This window comes from Heptranchias perlo, chromosome 3 (assembly GCF_035084215.1).
Source record: "Heptranchias perlo isolate sHepPer1 chromosome 3, sHepPer1.hap1, whole genome shotgun sequence".
Lineage (NCBI taxonomy): Eukaryota > Metazoa > Chordata > Chondrichthyes > Hexanchiformes > Hexanchidae > Heptranchias > Heptranchias perlo.
This window is the reverse complement of record NC_090327.1, coordinates 82,310,319-82,332,963: the sequence shown is the minus strand read 5'-3', so window position 1 is coordinate 82,332,963 and position 22,645 is coordinate 82,310,319. Positions and strand designations below refer to the sequence as shown.

Below are 22,645 nucleotides of genomic sequence, written 5' to 3'. Positions count from 1 at the left end.
TCAAAAAAAATATTTGATGAATAATTTTCTTGTGCCATTTTTATCTTCCTCCCCTTTGTATCATTAAATACTCTGACTGCATTGAACAACATTCTTGTTGATGTTACTCAAAGCAGCTTGTAGTATTGAAGCATTGGAGCATGAAGCATAAAGGGTGCAATAAAGTTGGTAGTCAAACAAGTTAAAGATCTAACGTGTGTAGGAATCAAGGGCCCATATGGAAAGCGAGGTGCCCTCGACGCAAATCTGCTTTGCATTTGGAGCTGCGGTACTATTTTTTAAATCAGAAGTGGGTACAGATGAAACAGAAGAATTTCACTTTGCCTCTATCAGCCTCATGTACTTTAATCACCCTCCCTTTGTCTCGTCCATGCAAAGAAGGATTAGATTTAAAATGATGACTGCTTAATCCCTTTGATTTCCCTGTGCTAAATAAATATTAATCTACAAGTCAGTCACATCTTGTATTATAATGCAAAGTGTATACAATATGAAAGTACTCGAAGGTTATGTAAATTTCAGCTGATTTTACAACCATCTGTCTGTTGATACCATCATTCGCTTCCCCCTCCACAAAAAAATCCTCCAGATCAGGACTTAATGTAAGATTGGCGATCCAGCTTCACATATACAGCCCAACCCCAAATCCATGCTGTCTTTGCAAGTCAGGAGCAAAGATCCAGTGCATTAATCTGGACTATGAATGAACAATTATTGGTGCCATGTTTATTTAAGGCTCATTACTCAGAATTTGTAATTTCACCTTACCTCAACCCTTCATAAATGTATAGAGGCCGCTTGAATTGCTTTGAAGAATAATGTGAACAATAAGTGAGAAAACTGCTGTACTCCTAATTTCTGCAGAATTTTCTAATTGATACAGGTTTTGACATTTTCACTCATAGTTATTTATATTTATAACTGATCCTGATATAATTATCAGGTCATTTCTGTGCAGAGATGGCTCTTCCTACTGCCACCTAACCAGAATCACGATATATGTTAGAGTTCAAAAGCTGTTCTGCAGCAGATCCTGCTTCAAGGCTAGTTCTACTGTAATTATCTTCATAAAATGTAATCACAGACTAGGTACCCCAGTGAGCATTCCAAAGCTATTAGCAATGTTTTAGCCTCAGATCTAGTTAGAAAGATAGGTATAACAGGAACGTTAGACCTGAATGTGTTTAATAACCAGAAAAGTCAGTCTATTATTCAGAAGAGGGATTTCTGCCTGCAATTCTAGCTTTAAAGTAATCTTCTAAAATGATATTCTCATCATTCCTAAATTTAAAAAGGTCATGTGAAAATGAGCATGAACTAAGATATTTTTAGAAACATAATCACAGCATTATAAATACTGCAAAATCATGTTTATAAATTACACCTTTGTTCAGGTTTTTAGTCCAGTAAAAATACAAGTGCAGCACAAACTGCAGTATGAATATAGTATACCGTGTATATTTTTATAACTGAAATAGCAACCACAAAAATTGGGGAGTGATTATGAATTCAAATTTTATTGCAAAAGCCATACTTAGAATATTAAACATATAAAGTGCCCTCATATGATGATCCATATCTATACACTAATTACAAATTAAATATTACCAATTTTAAGTCATTTGGGTCAATGGTCATCTGAGATTTGACTTTAGTCAGTGATTAAATTATCCTTCCAAAAACACTGCACAAATGTTAACATTTATTCAGCAGCTTATCATAATCAAACTTCAAAATGAAATAAAACTTATTTTGCAAGAATGTTTTGAATGTCTAAAACACTTTGTACAAGTCATTCCTTTAATGCGCTGGTTTTCATCCTACATTACATATTTCCAAAGGACTAGCTTATTTTTTGTCACTGATTTTCTCCCCTCTCCTGAAGATATTGACTCCTTCATGGGGTATGATTCCAGTCACCCTCTGGTACTTTTCCCAAGTTGACATTATTTGTGTAGTATCAGCAGACTATTTGTCCATATGAAGCTTCACGGTAGAACCCGATGCTGTCCTCATCCAATATCTACACACACACCAATTCCAGTTAGGGACACTAAAAAGTGATCAGAAACAGGGACCCTCACCGATTTTTTCCTCTCTAACCCGAGGCGCAAAGACCTATTATGTAGCTGCACCAGCTGACTCAACACAGACCAGATACTGAACCCAAGATCTTCCTCATCTGTATCTGTATGCCTGAGCGACTCGCTGGCTAAACCTGGTCGGCTGGAATTTCTGTTTGGGGTTCTCCTGCTCTCTCACCATAACTTTGGTGGGAGATTGGCAGAATCCATGAATTCTGCTGAAGTTACGAGGGAGAACTCCACAAAAATTCTACCTCCACGAGTCATACTGAAGGGGTGACACTGTTTCTTTTTTTATTGTTGTCAATGCATTTTTATCTGTACATCATCAGTTTCCACCATTTGATACCTTTCACACATACTTTTCATGAGGTGCATTTTCTTTTGTTGTAACAGCCTGATGCACTTTTCTAAGGTCCTCAAAATTCATAATGCAATCAAAACTTTGAACAATTTGCTGCAATAACCACTACAAAAAATAACTAACTGATTTTGCAGTGATTTAAATTTTTATAAATTGCAAAGTAGTTCAACATGGCTGTTTCTCTGAGGAACATGATATCCAACCGGATTGAAAGCCCAATATTGTAACAACACGCTAACCGGCATTCATCCTGACTGGTGAGCTGAAATAAACAATAATGGGAAAGTGCTGCCTTCCGATGGGCTCTTGTAGAAATGGACAACATAATTATTAATTCAGCTCTCTACCTTTCCTCTCTGACAGTTAGGAACAACAATAGTAAATTGCAAACTAGACCCACATTGTGCGCATAGCTGCCTGAATGGGGCCAGTTACAACTTGACCACCTCATTGTATTCTATTCCATAATAAAATGCTCTTAATGATTTCATTAAAGTTATGTTTTATTGACATAAAGAGTCACAAGCTTTTGTTTTTAAAGCTTTTTTGTTTCTTTTACTAATAATTTGCTGGAGGGGGTCAGGAAAGTAATTCTATTTACAAAAGTAACACATGCCAGTCACGATAAACAAGGTGACACAAATGACCAGCTCCAGCTCTAGCTGATTATTTTAGCAGCAATGTAATTCTGCACCAAGTAATGTGAATGAAGTAAACTCTGCAGGTTTATTCAATGAGTGCTGGTTCTATTAGAGCCATTAACAAGTCGAGCTGTCAGACTATAATGAAGGTAAATGATTAGTTAATACAGCATTTGAAGACTTCTTCAATGTAATAAGAGTTAATTAAAGTTTACCACAAGACACTACCTAAAGCAGGATGTTGATTAGGTTTCAGGATTTAGTGCAAACAGACAATAGCTGACAGTAATTAACAATGCAATACTACAATGAAATGGAATATTAATTGTGCAGCAATGAAAGACTCAAAAGCTGCTGTTTTTATGATTGACTTTATTTTAGTAAATATTTTAAGTGGGGTTAACTATATAAAAATAAAATTATGAGAATGACAGGAAGTATTTAAGGACAGAAAAATAATTTTACTTGAGATTATTAACAATAACTTTCATTAGATTTAAATAATTTTCAGCAAATTAGAAACCAAAGATATTATAAAGGCCCCTTCATACAGAAGTGTAAGAAACAATGATGTCAGATTTAACTGACACTTCTTCAAGTCTGAAGGATGTATTTAAAGGAAACTGCGCTGGTGTTATTTGGACTTGAACTTAGATTCTTCTGAAACATAGCGTAGTTATTCCACCATGAAGCAGAAAAAAAAGGCCAACCAAGAAGGTCTTATGTTTAACTCTCTTAACTTTTTAAAAATACATTTGTAAGCTTTGATTATAAACTTGCGCTTAAAACAGACAGAGAGTTAACACAGTTGCTTTTCTGGCTAAACTGAAGGGTCTATTTATTTTTATATTTTACTAATGTAAACTATTTCAGCTCAATTTAATAAAAGGAACAATAATACCCAACATTGTGACAATGTACATATACTAGCACCTTTTAAACACTTCTTGGAATCCTTCACTCGGGTTCTGCTAAATGCACCACATACTGATTGTTTAACCATTTTAATGGAATGGGCAGTCATCAGACCACTGAAGCTATAGAGTCAACTATTCTTCACAAATTATCTTTTAAAAAGCCATTATAAATCCAGGAGAAATGAAGACTGACTTTCACCTCCACGAGTACACATATTATGCTCAACTGCCTTTAAAAGACTACTTTTTAATATTTAATTTATTTACACTGTTAAGGGATCACTAAAGTCTGATGTCACAACCCTATCTTTATCCTTTTGTATCTTATTTTATCATATTTTACTATCCTGAGGATACACACACTAAGTTTACTAACCCTGCATTTCCCTAGAGTTCCATTTGTGTTGTGTCCCTAACACTGCACAAAAGTGTCTCCTAAAGCCCTTTTGCCCCCTTCGGCATTCACAGACTCATTGGTCCTGACATTTTCACTTCATCCATGACAAATGATCTCATGACTGTGATCAGATTGCACAAGATGACTACTTTATCCACAACTAAATCATTAACTTCCATCAGTGCATTTTCCTGATGTGGAAATAGATTCCATCCCATTAGCTCTCGTCCCATCATTTTCCAAGATGCTGAGTTTTTGATGTTGCTTTGTTTTTAAAAAAAAATCCTTCATTGGCTAATAATACTTGCACATACGTGGAATAGCTGCTTAGACTCTTCCACCATAGATCAGGCAGGATATGAGAAGGCTACTTAGTAAGTGCTTCTCAAGGGATTTCAGTAACTGTACTCAACCTCTGCCCCACTGCAAACACTGTGCCAGATATCTGTCTGTCGTGTATCCTTCCCGCTCTTTGGGAAAAAAAATCAGAGGTGGATTACACTGTACTAGTATTACAGTAACTTTTTCCTGCATACTGCACACACTGCTTGGATAAACACAACTTGTAAAATTTACATGCTCATCTTTGATACTATTGACATCTATTTACATAGTAAATGCCAATTAAATGACAGAGCAGTAGTACTTGCAAGATACAGATTGGAGACCCAGCTACTCCTTCTAATTAAATTTCACTAGTCATTACTTCATTTATTTAAATCTTAATGTAGAAGTGAAAGAAATCTACTTTCATTTTGGCGCTATTAATTCATTTTTGAATTAGGGTCTCAACAGCTCCAAGACAGACCTTCAGAAGTGGAGTCAGCCACCTCTCTGAAGTGTTATCTACATCTGGGGGCTCTAAAGGCAACTCTTCAAGTGATGTTCTTATTGGCACCTGCCCCCTCTTATTGGGCCAAGGACAAAGAAGAGTGGTGTGTGAAGCCTAGTTCATGAATAAATCGGAGGTGAGCCAGCGAAAGTGCTCCCTGTGATTTGCTTGTTGACAGCGAGCACTTAAACAGGCCTGTATGACCAACAACCCTTGGCAAAGCTTAATGGTTCCAGCTTTGCAACCTGCTTCATTTCAGCAAAGAAACACCTCTACGATTCTTTCATACCACTTCAAAACCTACAGATCTGTACCAACACAATGTACGCCCTTTCTACTGTGTCAGGTAATTGCTGGCACCTTTTCATGCAGTGGGCGTACAAATTGAAAACCTGCATATCATGCTCATCTGTCTAAAGAAGCTACCTCCTTGTAAAATCTACAACTGTCACAAAGAACAAATACAGAAAATTTAATTCACTTTAAATCCCCTTTAAACTTTAGAGGTTCAGTCAGCCACAGAGTCAGTCATGTTAAGACCTTTGATATTTAAGTGGTACTTTGTTAAGGCTTTTTTAACCTCCATTTTGGTATATCTGAGTAATATTTAAGTATAACCCATAAAAAAATTAAAAATTGTGAAATGATTACTGAATTGACATAATTAATAAAGGAGACACAAATACAAGATAGCCATTAACAGGTCAAATAAAGAATTTAGGAGGAGTTTCTTTACACAGAGAGTTGTGAAAATGTGGAACTCGCTGCCACGTGGAGTGGTTGAAGTAGACAGCATTGACACATTTAAGGGGAGGCTTGATGCATACATGAGGGAGAAGGGAATAGAGGGATGAGGGAAGAGGTGGTTAGAGTGGGAGGAGTATAAACATCGGCAGAGACCAGTTGGGCCAAACAGCCTGTTTCTGGTCTGTAAATTCTATGTAACATGTAGTTGTAATATCTCATCAGAACATATCACACTATCCAATTCATTCAAAAGCTGTGGATAACGCACTATATACTATAACTTCATTTCTATATTCTCACATAACCTCTCAAAGCTTTCTATATTGAGCCTGGTCATCTGAGAAAGAGATGCACACATGCAGGGATTATATATATTATATCTAAATATATATATATATATAAAATGTGTTTGAGACAGCATTTCTGATCTTACTAGAGAGAACTGCTTCACCCAAAGATGTCTGTAAGGCGTGCTAACTGTTTCCTTTCTCTGCATTGGATATCAACCATCCTTTTTCCTGTTACATTAAATAGATCATAGATGTCAGCACACACATAGCTAATCCCCATTCTTTCTAAGAATTTGCAGAGATTTCTGTAGCTCACAGTGGAAATTTCTTAATGACAACATTGCATGGGTGAGGAAGGCATCACCTATCTCAAACTTTGAATTGTTCCTACTAAGCAAACAGTGAATTGGTGGCTGAACAAATGTTCCCATTAACAAGCATATACTGCATGTCATTTTAGGAGGGCATTTCTAACTGAACTAGAATGCATCTATACATTAGCATGTCTGGAGTGGCTTGCCTCTTACAGTACTATAAAGAGTTGATGGAATATTTGAAAAACACATCATTCCTATCATTCTTGATGTCCCATTGTAGGCTTAATCATGGATACAATTTGAGTCTTACACTACAGAAGATGGCATTAGTATAGCTGTTCATTTTCAACCTTATAGCAAAATTGTTCAGAAATATGTGCTTTTCAATTAAGGGAAAAGCTTATCTACAATGATCACTCTCAATTCTGTGACAGGCTGATAGCAAGCTACTTTCAATATGGCAGGTTGTACAGTGGTAATATATTGTCCAAACAAATATATCATTAAAGAAAAGAAAAAGATACTTAATGGTTTTGTGATATTGTTCTGCTTTGTTTGATCATCTCTGCATTAGTTTGATGTTAAATCCAACTAATTCATACCATTATCGCTATTTCAAAGAACTTATTCTGCTTTGTCATTCAACAGTTTCATTGTCCTCTTTTTTTTTATCATTCATCATGTTGTAGTTCAATGTTGTGAAATGGCTTTGAATGGCTATCTTTGCTAAAACAAAAAAGAAATCAGAGTGCTCTTTTTTCTTAAACTTTAGTATTTGCAAATATGATTTATGCAGTTCCTACTATAAGTAAATACAATATAGTATTCAAAGGTCCTGGTCTCTCAGGGTTACAATTTAATGGATAGGACACAGAAATCTCTCTTATAGAAGCTAACTATATATCAATATTAGCTGTACATTTCAAATTCCATCTAAGATAAATTCTGTCCCTGTCAGTGTAATAATACACTGAACTGTTTTGCATGCCAGCAAAATATAATTAAATCAAAAGTGAAAAATTTAATGCATTCAATTTCCTCTTGTACTTTTAACCAATGTAACTCCAAAGCATGTGGATTGTACACATTACATTTTTAGATGCTGTAGTTAAAATGAAAAAAAAGCACCTAACATAAGCAAGAGACATCTTGATTGTTTAAAGCTATTTTGTGATTAAAAATAAAACTTAATAACCTTGTCAGAATGAGTTGCTATGTGAATCAATCCACCATTTTTAACACAGTGGTTGCACTCATACTGTGTAACAACTGCAGTTGTACAGTCTGTCCAATAAGACTCACTGGATTACTTCAACAGCATTACAATTATTATTTTTGTAATTCAAAGTCGTTTAGCTATTCCTCCTCTATGCTACAGGAACACGGGCAAATTGTAACCAGCTACTAACCTGCCTGTCATTCAATTCTGCAGAGAGTGGAAATGTGCCAATTACAGCACATGACAGTTTATTAAATGTGTTTAACACAATTATAAAATATGCCAATCTTTACAGAAACAGAATATAACACAATTTGCTTGTTAAAATAGTCATACGCAAATTAAAGTACCAATATACAGTATTTTTTTACTGTGATTTCAGTTTGTGGTATTGCAAGTGTCCTGAATATTTTACAGCTTAAGTAATTTCACATTAAAAATTAACCTGAAAAGACCTTTATTCAAATGACAAGTATGTGCATATAGAAGTTTTGTGAACTGCCAGCAAACAATAGGGGTCAACAGCTGACGGTCTATGTCTACACTTGTCTGGGGTCTGAAACTGTTACTTATTACAACCTAAACCCATGTGAAACCTGTCAAAAATATACTTAGGAAAAATAATTATTGAAACAAAGGGGCAAAATATTTCATTTTATGTTCTCAAAAGGCTAGTAACACCTGTTATATTTTCACTTTCAGAATGACAATGAAGCAAACATTCACTTATCTCTTTGGCAGCTATTAACCAATTAAAAGCTCATTTTCTTTAAATGCTATCCCTGACAAAAGTTTGAATTTAAGCAATTAAGAAATGAAACACAACATAATAAAGTGGTAATATTACAGGGAATGTTATTTATATAATACTGCAATAGTCAATATTATCTTTCTATAGGATACTGCTTGTAACTTTTTTTGGAAAAAAAACTTTACCAAAGAAAATAGTTCAACATCCTTGACACCGGTGGTCAATATTTGCTTTGTGACATGCCTGGCATGTTCTTGTAACTCTCCTGTATACAAACCTTTGTTTATCAGCCCCAAGCTGCACCATTATCATACATATTACTTCACAAGACGATAGAATCCAAGGGAATTCCATAAAGCTGCTGAAATATGAGACCATGCTTGTTTTCTCAAGTCCTGGACAAATACATCTTTAGAGTGAGCTGAGCATTTGGGGGGAAAAAGGAGCCTGCGTTTTCATCTTCCTTTCATCTTAGTCATTCAGTCAACCATTCAGTCTACCATTCAACAGTACTTTTCATTATGCAAAAAAATGCTAATCCTTTTCCGATGCTTTCACACTTGTATAAACCTCCATTTCTCCAACTGAAAAGCAATTATATCAGTTTACGTTTCTGTCAAAAAACAGGATTAATTCTGGAACAGCAGAATCTTTTCTTTTTCATATTCTGTTATCAGAACCTCGAGAGATTATTAGTGAAGGTATTTCCACAATGCAAAGCTACACTTGCTTTTAAGCTGTGATTTAATTGGTCAAAGAAAAACAGCTTTAGTTACTGCGGAAACCCTTTTCAGCAACAGAATTGACCTCTCCTTGCTAAGGTCTGAATAGAATGAACCTGAAACTGGTCTATTAATCAGAAACAAATTATGAAAGAATGTAGCTGGACTGGTTGACACTGCGCTGTCTTAGGACACTCAGTAAAAGCTAAGTAACAATGTCCTCTTCGTGGGTAATGAAGAACCATGACAAATGAGACAGAGAAACTATTCGTTTGCATATGCAAATTCCTATACAAAGAAAACATGTACAAACAAGTGTCCTTGTAAGGTGGATTAGGCAAACAAGGCTTTCTTTTAGGACACTCTGCAGCCCTGAACATTAGTCAGTACAATTAACCCAGTTACCATGGTGACTAATGAAATTTTACCATGGTATGAGTTAAATTAGATAGCTAGTTATGTGTTTCCTCTACCCAACTCAAAATCCATTATTTTCTCCAGAACAATAATGCAATTGTACTCGGCTGATCTCTGCCAGCTCAACAAGCTTCTAAGTTGACAATTTGCATATGTTAATATAATTAGGTGCTAATTACATGAAAGTTGTACATATTCACATGCACTTTCACTGGGTGTTGTTTAGCTTGAACTCCATCCAAGTTTTTAACCCTAAAAGAGATTCTAACCAGGAAAGAATCTTTGTGTTACACTCAGCCCCAGGGCTCAAACGGAAGGGCCCTACAATTAATACATTAAGCCTACTACTAGCTTCTTATCTTTCCACCCACAAGACTTGTTGGTATTGTGGGTATGTGAACTGTACCAACCTGCCAGCATTTCTGACTTCCAATCACAGCTTCACTTTTATCTGCCGATGTAGCACAATAATTAACTCACACCAATTATTCACAGTACAATGATTCAACCAGTTACACTTCCATTTGTAGATTGAACAAGACTCTCAAACAGTAATCTGCTCCAAAAAGATATATTACTGAAAAACTCATATGCAAGTATATAAAATAGATGTTTCAAATTATTTTATTGGAATTAAATCTGTTTTTTTTTTAATGAGTGTGAAAAATTCCCCTAAAGTAATATTTATATTGAATTTGAACAAAATAAATTTAAAGTCACACATTCACAACAGCAGCACATGTGAAATAGATATAACTTTTCAAAGCAAAAGAGAAAGGCATTTTTGGCAAAATGGACAGCTTGCATGGATTAAGGAGCCTTTGTCCTTTCTCATATGCATTTCTTTTTGCAGACTAAATTGAGCGAGTCTGCTCCACATTTTTAGGAAGGAACATTTTACACTGAATGGAAAAAATGTTCTGCAGTACAAAAATTGCTGCAGCTGTATCTGAACTTCATCCAGATGGTTCACAATCATAAAATAGTCTTGTTATTACTATTTTCTCACATTCTAATATAAAAATGTGGCTACATGTTTCCTTTCAATTGAATGGCTCATACAAAGAGAGAGAGAGCGACACTTGAAATTGACACTGATTCCTGATTTGAGGCCTATACATTTAGCAATGGACCAGCGGCAGTGGGAATAAGAGTACTTCAGTGAAACAGTAACTGCATTCCAACACCAGTGTACGCTCACTGCCTGTTCTACGATGAAGCTTCTCGTTGAAGCTTACTTTATATAGCTACAACCAAACACACACAGACTGTATATATGTATACATATACATATACAAAAACATGCACGATAAATAAGATGAGTTTTTAGGTTAGAATCTAAAATGGTTTGGCCATCGTGTAATTTTGCTTTTTGGTTTCAGTTTTGCTAATTTATACATATTTACTATATTTAAAATGTCAGACTACTAAATAATGTACAGACTCAAGAGACTTTAACAACATTGACAATTTTAACTACAACAGGATAACATATCCGTAAAAGCTACATTGATCCTGTAATTACATTTTAACCTAGGTTTTGACTTTACAAAACTTTTTTTGTATTTTTGGTAATAAATTTGTTCACTAAATCTACTAGCAGTTTGCTGACTGTTTGAATATGCACAAAAATGTTTTAACATTAACAGCATCTTCACGTTAAACTACAGTAGCCTGACTATGTTGACAGCTTTTACCTGTCAATAAACCATCACCACAACTTCACTTGGTGATAGAAATAGGAAGACCCGGCGTCACTAAATATATTCACGTTATTTATAGATCTGACACAAACAATAGCGACTAGCAGATTTGCTGCTAACTCTTAATAAGTTTGATGGTGTCACTTTCATGCCAGCAGCAACTTCTTGGTGATAACTTATACAAACATAAAGATGGATTTTGAGTGGAAAATCTAAGGGAAAATGTTGAAAGTCTGAGAATACATCATTTCAAAGAAAACAAAATGCCGATCAATTATGCTGCTGAAGTTTGAATTTAAAATTCTTGTATCAAGCCAGTTAACTCTTGAACATTTTTATCTTATTGCTGTCAGAAGACTTTTTTTGTAAACTATATGTTGTATTTCCTACTCCGCAGGGTTTTATCATCAAATTAGTTGACAATTGTCTTGAGTAGGCACCAAATCATTTGGCTTCCACTATTAAAATGAAAGCATAATTATTGATTTAGAACATAAATCGATATATGATTAACACAATATTTTAGACAACAACCAATGGAATGAATCTGGCTTTCTCAGGCCTTTAACCTATCACAGGTCAAATGCACAACTGAGCATGTGCTGACAGAGATTACCAGATTCCATGGAACACCTTCAATGTTTCAAGCTTTGGAAAAGAAAGAGATGGAAAGAAAAGGCTGCAACAAGCCATTCTGCAGTGAAGGATTTTAAATCACTAAGCCTCTTCTAATAGACTTGAGACTTATTGAGGTAGAAACCATAAAAAATGAAGAAGGGAAATTTAATCCCTGAAATATTGATTTGCACATTAATATCATATAGGGTGAGGGCAATTTGGCTTCATGGAAATGACACATTGTCGACCCTTGGTGAAGTCAGAACCAATCTTACTGCTGAACATGTCTGAATCTCAAGAGTTATTAAGGGCTTTCCTTCTTGCCTTTATGAGTTTTCCTCTGCCTACCAATTCCATGTTAAATGTATTATCTTTAAGAAATAATTGTAAAACCTCAGGGGTTTTTCCAGTTAATGGAAGGGAGGCTAAACCACATCAGATTCTGAAATGCAACATTAAACCCTTGCAATCAACAAAGCCACCTCAGTTCTGCTTCCATCCAATGCAGGCTATAATATTGTTATTGTGGATAATCTAATTTCACTGTGTAAGTTTTAGCTTATGGTTAAAGTGCCAAGAGAATATTACAGAATATATGAACTGATTCACCCAGCCCCTCTTATTTGATTAGCCATTTTGCAACATAAGGTTTTTAAGAATATCAATACAAAATTAAAGAAAATTATTTCATAAAAACAGATGTTTCTTGCTCCATTTTGTAAAACGCTTAACTGCACAATCTGGGTGGATACGGTTCTAATTTAATTGTGGATGAAACATGGCAAACGTCAATGACAGTATTGCATGATAATAATCTATACAAATCTCATTCTTAAGCATTCCAAAATGAACAACGTTTAATAAGTTAACCTACTGTATTTGCAACTATTGTTACTAGCCTCAAAGATGTTATTAAGGTCAGTGTCTAAATAATTTTATGACAAAAACAAAAGGTTATTGTATCAACCAAAGTGTCTCTATTGGTGTGTAAAACGAATTTATAATTTTAACATTTGGCACCGTTCGATTACTGAAAAACGACCTCAGTGTCGTTGTCCGAGAGAAAAAGAAAAGGCGGAAAACAAAAAAATGATTCGCACAAAATACATCTGTCGTTTATGTGTCTCTGTGTTCATGTACATAATCCATATGTACGTGCGTCTATATAGATATGTATTACAGTCACTGCAAAATCCATCGGATGTACCTTTTAGAAGTACAGAAAAGATTGCATCGCAGATCAACTCGCCCGTCTAAGCCGCACTGTATGTATTTTGTTTCCTTTCATACCTTTATAGACATTATTGAAAAAAAGTGAAAGTGTTTATTTCTGATTGGTGACGGTTTTAGATAATTGAGCCCTTTTACAAAAAATTAAATAGTTCTCCGGGAACTTGGAAATGAAACGTTTCGACGCGATGTTTCTATACCTATGCTATTTGTGAACCTTTCTATTTTTAGCCTAGATTTCATGTCGGATTTTTTTTTGTTTGTGCCCACAGTTGCTGCTGGAGTGTTGAGGGGGAGAGAGTGCGTTACATACCCAGCCTTTGCTCTGAGTTTAAACGATCGATCCCCGTGTCACTGTCGTGTCCCAATCGCAGAAGTCTGCCCCGAACGAAAAGGCAGGGCTACTATATACGAGCTTCAATAATAATCAAAAAAATACAGAACACAGCGGAGTTAAGGCAAAGGGAGTTGAGGCGCGGATTTAACTGTCTGGAGCTCCGATTCGGGTTAGAAAAGATACTTAAAGACAAACAGGGATGAGTCAAACGGATAATGTGCGATAGAAATTGGGGACGAAGAGTTTAGCTCGGCTTTTGACAGAAAGAGCAGCAGCTGCTTATGGAAACAGACACACACACACACAAAGAGTAAGAGACAGATGGAGATACACACACACATATATATATATACACACACACACATACACACATGCTGATCCAGAGACCAGGGGAGCGTGTCTGCCTTCAAGTTCATCATCATCACCATGAGTCTCATCACCCCGAGAGCATCACCCTGCAATAAACACACAACCTGCTGCTGCCGCTGCCTTCCGACCCAGGCTGATGTATGAGTTCAATCCGGCCGAGCTGCCTGCTCCCTCAGCCATCCAGCAGCCGGCCCACATACTGCCAGGTAAAAAAAAACAACAAAAGAAGACAGAGAACTAAATTGTGTTTAAGTTGGGGGTCGATCCTCTCGAAAAGAATGTTTTATTTTTTAAAAAACGAGGATGATTATTTTAGTAAAGGGGACGGGTGTCCTAAAGGTTGATGGTCGCCGTTGGCTAAAGTGGCAACATTTTTTTTGTACAAATATTTGTTTTAAAAAAAAGAACTAACTCGGTAGTTGTTATAAATGCAACTGGAAATCAGCTCCTTTCTGAAAGGCGGCAGGAGTGAACACTTCAGCGCTGGAGGACAGAAAAGTGCGGGGCTTGGACAGCGTCGCCACCTTTTCCGTCTCTCTCTCTCTCTCGGACGAGAAACTGCTTCTTTCGAGACCCCCAAAAGAATGAGCAAGTTGTGTCTGGAAGTAGTTTCACTGGGAGGCGAGGCAATCTGACAGCCCGATCTGTCTCTGATGTGTATCTACGTGTCCTAAAAGTCACACGATCTCACTTGTGTAAACACCAAGTACCCGATTTCCCCCAAAAGAGAGAAAAAAATCCTATTTAAATCGCATTTATAAACAATTCCGTTTTTTTTTAATGTTTGCGAGAAAAAAATAATCCAGCCAAGTCTGTAATGATAAAGAGTGCGAATCAATAACGCGGCTCATTGTGTTTCCGATATAATACTGGCTTACCGCTTAATAAAGTGCAACTTACTATTTTCCCTCGCAGCCTCTTCTTCTTCTTTATTTTTTTTTATAATGACATTAATTATTGTCACATCCACTGGCCCCCCGATTGTTTTTAAAAAATAAAAAGGATCCCAGGCCAAAAGAAAATCGGACGTAAAGCGGTCCTTTGGGCCCGGCTGTGTGAGCACTCTCGTCGGCGTGCGACCGCAACGGAAAAGGGAAACTGGAAATGAAAATCCGATATATCTTTATTCTGCTAATTATTTTGCCCTGTAAAAAATGGCTGATTAAGTTGAGTGCGCATGTGTCTTCATTACCGATGCACGACGGGAAGGTGTAATTAGTGAGGTGATCAACATTCAAAAGATTGGACTTGACGCTTTGAAGTTGAAGCCACGGTGGCCGATAATGGAAAAGTCATAAACATGACCCACAACAGACACTCAGACACACACAGAGCCACAGAGAGAGAGAGAGAGAGGAGAGAGAGAGTCAGTCACAGAGAGAGACAGAGACAGACAGGGACAGGGACAGGACACAGCTCCCGGTCCCACATCTACATCAATACAAAGACAAAGACACAAACACACACACACACACACAGAGAGAGAGAGAGAGGGGTTTAAAATCTTCATCTGATTTAACACCAGAGAGAGAGAGAGAAAAACACACACACAATTACAGCACTGGAGCGATTAATGCTCACACACATGCAATCACACACATACACTCATTCCCACAAACTCATAAAGCGGATTCACCAAAACGAAACAAAAAAGTCACATAATATACACAAAGGTCTACGTCCATACACTGGGGCGGGCGGGCGGGCAGAGGGTTGGGAGGCGGAGGGGGGGGGGGGGGACGATCCTGACTGTCTACACCGGGATCATTCTTTAAAAGTATATGTCTGTCTGTCTGTCTGTGCGTGTAGCCGCTGTGTAAATACAATTAGAAGCATTTTGGAAGTTGGAAGTAAGGGAAGAGCGAAGGCGAAAAGTCATCAACTCACAAAAAGCAAGATTCTTGGTTGAAAACGGGGGCTTTTTTTTAAGGATGAAAATTAAAATAAAACTTCCATGATTTCTCAGAAAAAAAATGTGTAGAAAATAATTGGCGCCCGCGATCCTAAATAATACCGTTTCGCTTGGCTTTTTATATAATCAGGGCATTCAAATCAAAAACTAAAAAAAATACAAGGACAAATAACCCCGAGCCGAATAAGGTTAAAAAAATCAAAAACCCAGCCTCGTCGCTTTCACACTAATCGCTTCTTTTCAATGAAACACTACCTGTATTGATTGCGTTGATATCTGATCTACTGACGTGACTTTGCAACAGCAATCTAAATTACAATTTTCCTCTATTTTAATGTTTGTGTCTATACCCCTGATTGTATTTAAACTGAAATAACGCGTGGCTGTCGCGGGGGCTGATTTTGTTTCAGATAGGTCTTAACAGCTGGCAAACCCTACCTTTTATTTTGTTCTCTTCTGTCCCTCACCCTTAATAGTCGCTATCGAATAAGACACTAAGGATGTTAATCGTTATGAGAAAATCAGGAGATCACCACTTATCTGGGGAAAATCGAAGGCACTTTATTCAGAGCTGGGTTAGAGGATATGATAAGGCTGGGTGAGATAGAGTAGAACTGTAGTAGCACATGTTTCTCTCTGTCTATTTCTCTCGCACTATATTCCTCCCTCTTGCTGTTCAATGCTGTTGTGTACTGAGAGGTCTCTATCAGGGTCTCTATGTACGGTGGCCGCCAGTAGCCCTCAGTTCGCCTTCTTGATCTCTCCCCTTGTCTATCACATCGCCTCTCTCTCTCTGGGACTCTCTGATCGCTCCGCACCAACCCATCAGTGCTGCTTAAATGTTAGGGACCCGTGCTCCAGACACCTCGATAACCCTCACTCCCCCCGGGGGCTATTTGCCAAAGGCGCTGTGTTAACTATTTTTTTAAAAAAACCTCAGTACCTTGTTCAAAAGCCGATAACAATCTATACATTGCTGACCCGCAATGGACAATACACAAAAAATATTTTCCTACACTCAGTGGATAAAGCTAAGAATGCTGTACTAAGACAAAACGATTTTCTATATCAACGATAAAGATATATTGATCGGCTTGAACTTTCAACAACAAACTTATTTAGTCTTTAAGTTACGGTTCAACCTGCTAGGCGTTGTTGATCCTATGAAAAACAGAAAAATGCCACACAAGAGTAAAACTTTTGTAATAATAAACATTTTGCTTAGTGTAGTAACGGCTATTCTACAATAAATGTTTTACTTTTCAAATTCATTTAAATCTAAACCATTCTCACAGGCGTTTCTTAAATTTCTCTGTATTATCGCCCACGATCCACGATTCAGTCCACTAATTCCGTTTGAGAGAACACATTCTTATGACATTTTTTTAAATATAAAGTGTTATACAGTCATTTCAGGATTCTATTTAGATACATATTTTAACACGTTTAAAAAGTAGCTCGTGCATTACCTGTGTTTCATCTCCAGCTCTATCAATCCTTTATTCTATAGATCTTTGTAATTTGATTTTAGGGATTTATTTTGTACACAATGTGGCAGATCTTTTTTCTCTCTCTGTTGAAGGGAAATGTATACGATGAACACGCCTGGCGCCCTCTGGGGCTTAAAAGGTCATCACTTTGACAGCAGGCTGACCATCATCTCCTCCCGGGTTCGGCCCATTGTTTATAAACACAGAAATATATACACCATTTCCTATCACTTAACAACAGAAATTTCACTTTCTATCCTAGATAATTCATACCACCCAACACACAAGACGCGCAATAATTAATACTATATAATGAAACATTTTCAAACCACACATTGTTCAACTTTAGTTAGAAACAGAAAATAAAAAATAATTTGAAAAAAAAGTATTTTTTTTACCTCAGGAGATTTATCGATCACTTCTTTCTTGGACACCCTCATTTAAAAGGAACTAAAAACGTTTGCAAAAACCCACGGATTTAAAAGGTTGTCATCCCTAAAGTGTCCAGCGCAGCAGGCCCAGTAGAAAAATGTGATAAATAAATTCGGGACTGAGTGCTGCCTCTCTCAATGCGGACTTATCTGACTTTAATTTAATATTCCGCAATCATATTTTATAACGCAAATAATTCACGCCTATATTTCCAGCGATTTTGCATGGAACCCAAGGATTACACTTAACCGCGTCTAATTCATAGTAGATATAAATTAGTACATTGATCATTCTACATTTAGTATTACTTTATATTTTTGTTTATCACTGTAAAACCTTTTAAGCATTTTTAATATCTGACAATCCATACTTTAGATTTCCTGAGATCTTGAAAGAAAACAAATTAAATTCTCACACTACCAAATCGTTAAATAATCTATAATCGAGTAATATAGACTAGATGTACCCTATGTAAAACACTACCGTTATCCGATTGATCTAGTCTTGGATCGATTCGATAAACGGAAATCTATCAAAGCGTTTAAATGTGACATATCATTTACAATCAAACATTTCCTCCCACAACGAAAAAAGGGTTATTTCATGTGAAAAGGAAACAAATACAATACTTGACTTAGTCTATTGATCAAAGGAGTATAATGAACTTGCATTTATTATAAACTTCACAAGTACAGCATGTATTTACGATCTTGTTTTTACAAATACTGCCTATTTAAATATTTAATATTCCAATATTTTAAAGGTCCGATTTTGCAATTCTGTCACTTTTAAAACGTTTCAAAATTAAACAGAAATAAATCACCCATTTCGCATTGTGTGCGAAAAACAATGCTCAAAGCATTGTTTTCGTTTGTGTGTTTTTGTAATATGATCCACAATTGAATGACAACCTCTTAGAAACATCGCAGAGTTTAATTTGTACAGTGGTATAAATGTTAAAAAAAACTGTTACCACGATATTTTAGCACCTTGGGTTCTATAAGACTGTAAAAGCTCAATAAACATCTTTGAACAATGTTCTGTGATGAAATGGAGACACATATCAGATTTATATTTGCTTTGCAGGATCATGCTAATCCCTGCATTACCCACGTCTATGTTAGGTTCCACAACACTATTGTTTCAGATCTCCATTTTTTCTTCAAAAAATTCCACTAAATGGCGACTATCAAATTCTGACAATGTAAATTCGAACTGTTGCTGTACAATCGTTATTTTTATTTGTTAAAGAAAATCGATGAAATTGCCTCTAAAGTACTTAGTGAGGCGTGTTTGTACCGACTAGGGGAGAATACTAAATACAGTGGTTGGTCGATGAAAATTGAGTGGTTAGGAAATGTTTAAGTACACGCTCCTTAACGCTTGACTTGGTGACTGAAATGCTGCCGCTCTGATCTTTCTCACTCTCCCCTTTTCCTTTTTCTCACTCTTTTGTGTGTGTGTGTGTGTTTTTAACCAGCAGCCTCCCTTTTTGTCCACCTCCTCCCTGCTTTCATCCTTAAACACTTTCTCTGTTCTCTTTCATATTCTTCTTCTTTCTCCCGGGCTGTCTTTATTTCATTCGTTTTCCACTGGCTTTCCTTGCGCCTTTTTATTTTTTAATCACTCAATTTCATCTTTTTCTCTGATGCCCCCATCTCCTCCAGACTGTTGTCTTAGTTACCCCTTAATTAGACCCTGACGCAATACTCCGTTCATTTACCCCTTACTCGCTTTTCTCTATTTATTATTTTATTTTAATTTTCGTTCCCCGATTTAAACCACAACGTCCATCGAACTTCCTCCCTCCCCGTCTTTCACGAATCTGTCACTTCCCTTTGATGTTTTCTTCATCTCTTTCTACCCTTCCTCTTTTCTCACTCTCCATCCCTCCTTGTTTTTCTCATTCGTTTTCCTTTCTGTTCCCATTCTCCATTCTGTTCTTCATTATTCCGCTCTCTCACCCCTGCCTTTTCTCTCTTCCTCCACCTAGAATTCCCATTCTTCCCTTTCCCTCTCCCTCTATTGAAACCCTCATTCTCTCCCCCTGCATTGTTTTCACTTTCTCCTCCTTTGTATTTTACTTTACCTCTTCCACTGTGCCCATTCCTCCATTGTGCATTTAGTTTTTCTCCGTAGTTGTGTCTTCCCTGTATTTGTCTCACTTCCTCGCTGACTTTCTCCCTGTTCTCACTTTCTTGTTATGTATATTCTTCACCTTTTCTCTTTGTCGCTGTATTTTATCACGTTGTCATGCCTTTCCTTCCTCCTTGCATTTGCTAATTTTGTCTCTAAGTGAATTATCATAATCTCTCCTGGTATTTTCTTTCCGCTGTTTTCTTTTCTTCCATTTCCACTTTCTGACTTTCTCTCCCTCTATTTTCTCACCTTTCTATATCGGTCTCTCCCTCATTTTTTCTTTCTTCTTGTATTTTATCATTTTCTCAGTTTTTCTCTCTCCCTTTATACTTTCATTGTCATTCTATTTTCTCATTCTGTTTCTCACTTGCTTCCAGCTGTAATTTCCCACTTGCTCTCAGTTTCTCGTTGCATTTTCCCTCACTCTATGTTCTCTGCCTCACGTTGTATTTTTCTCATGTTCTCTATTCTGCATTTTCACCCCAATGCGTCCTTGCATTTTTCTCTTTCTTTGCATTTTCTCACTTTTTCTTTTTAATCACTTTCTCTCTGCATTTTTTCACTTTCCCCCTGCATTTCTCGCTTTCTTTTCTATGCATTTTCCCACTCTTTCCTGCATCTTCCTCAATCACTTCATGCACTTTTCTTACTTCCACTATCCCCTGTAATACTGTCTCTTCCTATATTTTTCTCAATTTTTCTCATGCAGACAGACTGGAAGCGTGAGAAGAAACTACCGCTTCCCGCCCAAACTCGTCTTTTAGGCAGCCCCTCGCCGATTGGATAGCGGCACACAGGTCTGCGGTTAATGCCAAGGCAATATCATAGCCAAATCCCCAGCCTTGAACAAAGTGCCAATCTGCACAGCTAGCCAGCCACTGGCTGCAACTGCACAGCACACACCCCGTTTATTGAAACCTAAGCCACAGTGTTTTTTTGTATTAAAGAAAAATACGAGACGTACCAGTTCAAAAATAGTATTATATTTTAGTCCTAGACAGTTATTTATATATAAAAGTATTGGTTGTAATTTTTGTATAACCTTGATAGAAGTTATGTTTTATAACTACACATATTTTTAAAGCCAGTGAATACACATTTCAACAGTAATTTCAAAAAACGATATACGTCTGCTGTTATAATTTTTTTCCATTCTTGGGATATGGGCATCGCTGGCAAGGCCAATATTTATTGCTCATCCTTAGTTGCCCTGAGAAAGTGGTGGTGGGCCACTTTCTTGAACCGCTGCAGTCCGCGTGGTGAAGGTGTTCCCACAATGCTATTAAATAGGCAGTTCTAGGATTTTTGACCCAGGGACTACAAATGTCTGGTGATATACGTGCAAATCAGGATGGTGTTTGACTTGGAGGGGAACTTGGAGGTGATGACGTTCCCATGCACCTGCTGCCCCTGTCCTTCTAGGTAGTGGAGGTCGTGGGTTTGGGAGGTATTGCCGAAGAAGCCTTGGTGAGTTGCTGTAGTGCATCCTGTAGATAGCACACATTGTAGCCACGGAACACCAATGCTGGAGGAAGTGTACGTTTAGACTAGTGGATGAGGTGCCGATATAGCAGATTGCTTTGTCCTGGATGGTGTCGAGCTACTTGAGTGTTGTTGCAGCTGCACCCATCTAGGCAAGTAGAGAGTATTCCATCACACTCCTGACTTGTGCCTTGCAGATGGTGGGGAGGTTTTGGGGAATCAGGAAGTAAGCCACTCGCTGCAAAATACCCGGCCTCTGACCTGCTCTAGGAGTCACGGCATTTATGTGGCTGCTCCAATGGAATTTCTGGCGAATGGTGATTCAGTGATGGTAATGCCATTGAATGTCAGAGGGAGGCGGTTAGGCTTTCTTTTGTTGGATATGGTAAGTGCTTGGCACTTGTGTGTCACAAATCTTACCTGCCACTCACCAGCCTAAGCCTGGATGGGCATTATTAGCCACTACAGAATTGGTTGGGTTAACAGAAAGGTTGTACTTTATAACCAAAAATGAAGAAATAGTTTAATTCTAGTTACAATATCTACAAACTCAAAATCATTAGTAGCATGAAAATGTTGCAGAAATCTTATGTTCGGAATGTTTGATCTTTAATAATACAATGTCAAAAGTAAATGAATAACAATAAAATATGAAATAACCTTTTTAAAAATTAACTTGTAATGTGGCAGACAGCCTGCAATTGTATAATGGTTTAGACCAGTGTCGTTCAATACGTTAACCACTAGCCACATGTGGCAAATTGAGAATGCAGATGTGGATAATTGCGTTAGATGCTGTTGTTGGGCACGTGATTGCAATTTAGATGGCATCTGGATATTCACTTTATTCTTTTTGTGCGTTTGTTCGTAAAATGGTAAGATGAAAAGCAGAGTGTGTAAGTTTTTTTGGTAAGTATGAAGCTGGCGTGATAACGCACCAGTGATGGAGCCAATAGTGAGTTATGATCATTCTTGGGAGTAGAGATATTTATCAAACCTCAGTGCTGTTCATAATTTATTCTATTTATAACACACATTTAAAATATAACTTTAAAACAAATTATCAAGACAGCATATGTACAGAAATATGAAAGGTATTTCCATTGTTTCCTGACAGGATGTGTGATACAAAACTCAACTCAACATTTTTAATTTGTACTTTCTGTATAAATAAAGATACAAAGCTAAATGCTGAACACAAAAACTCTTTCAAAATCTATTTTCTGACTGTGATA

General features: G+C 36.9%; 1 protein-coding gene across 5 annotated transcripts in view; it reads right to left on the bottom strand.

Annotated features, from left to right (window-relative positions):
• zfhx4 (zinc finger homeobox 4) overlaps positions 1-15,012 on the bottom strand; it is a 248,620-nt gene extending 233,608 nt beyond the window's left edge. For all 5 annotated transcript variants that reach the window (XR_010961575.1, XM_067980594.1, XM_067980602.1 and 2 more), the window contains exon 1: positions 14,856-15,012. The gene's annotated coding sequence lies outside the window, so the exon portion shown is untranslated. The remainder of the gene's footprint in view (positions 1-14,855) is intronic.
• Positions 15,013-22,645: the final 7,633 nt, after the last annotated feature.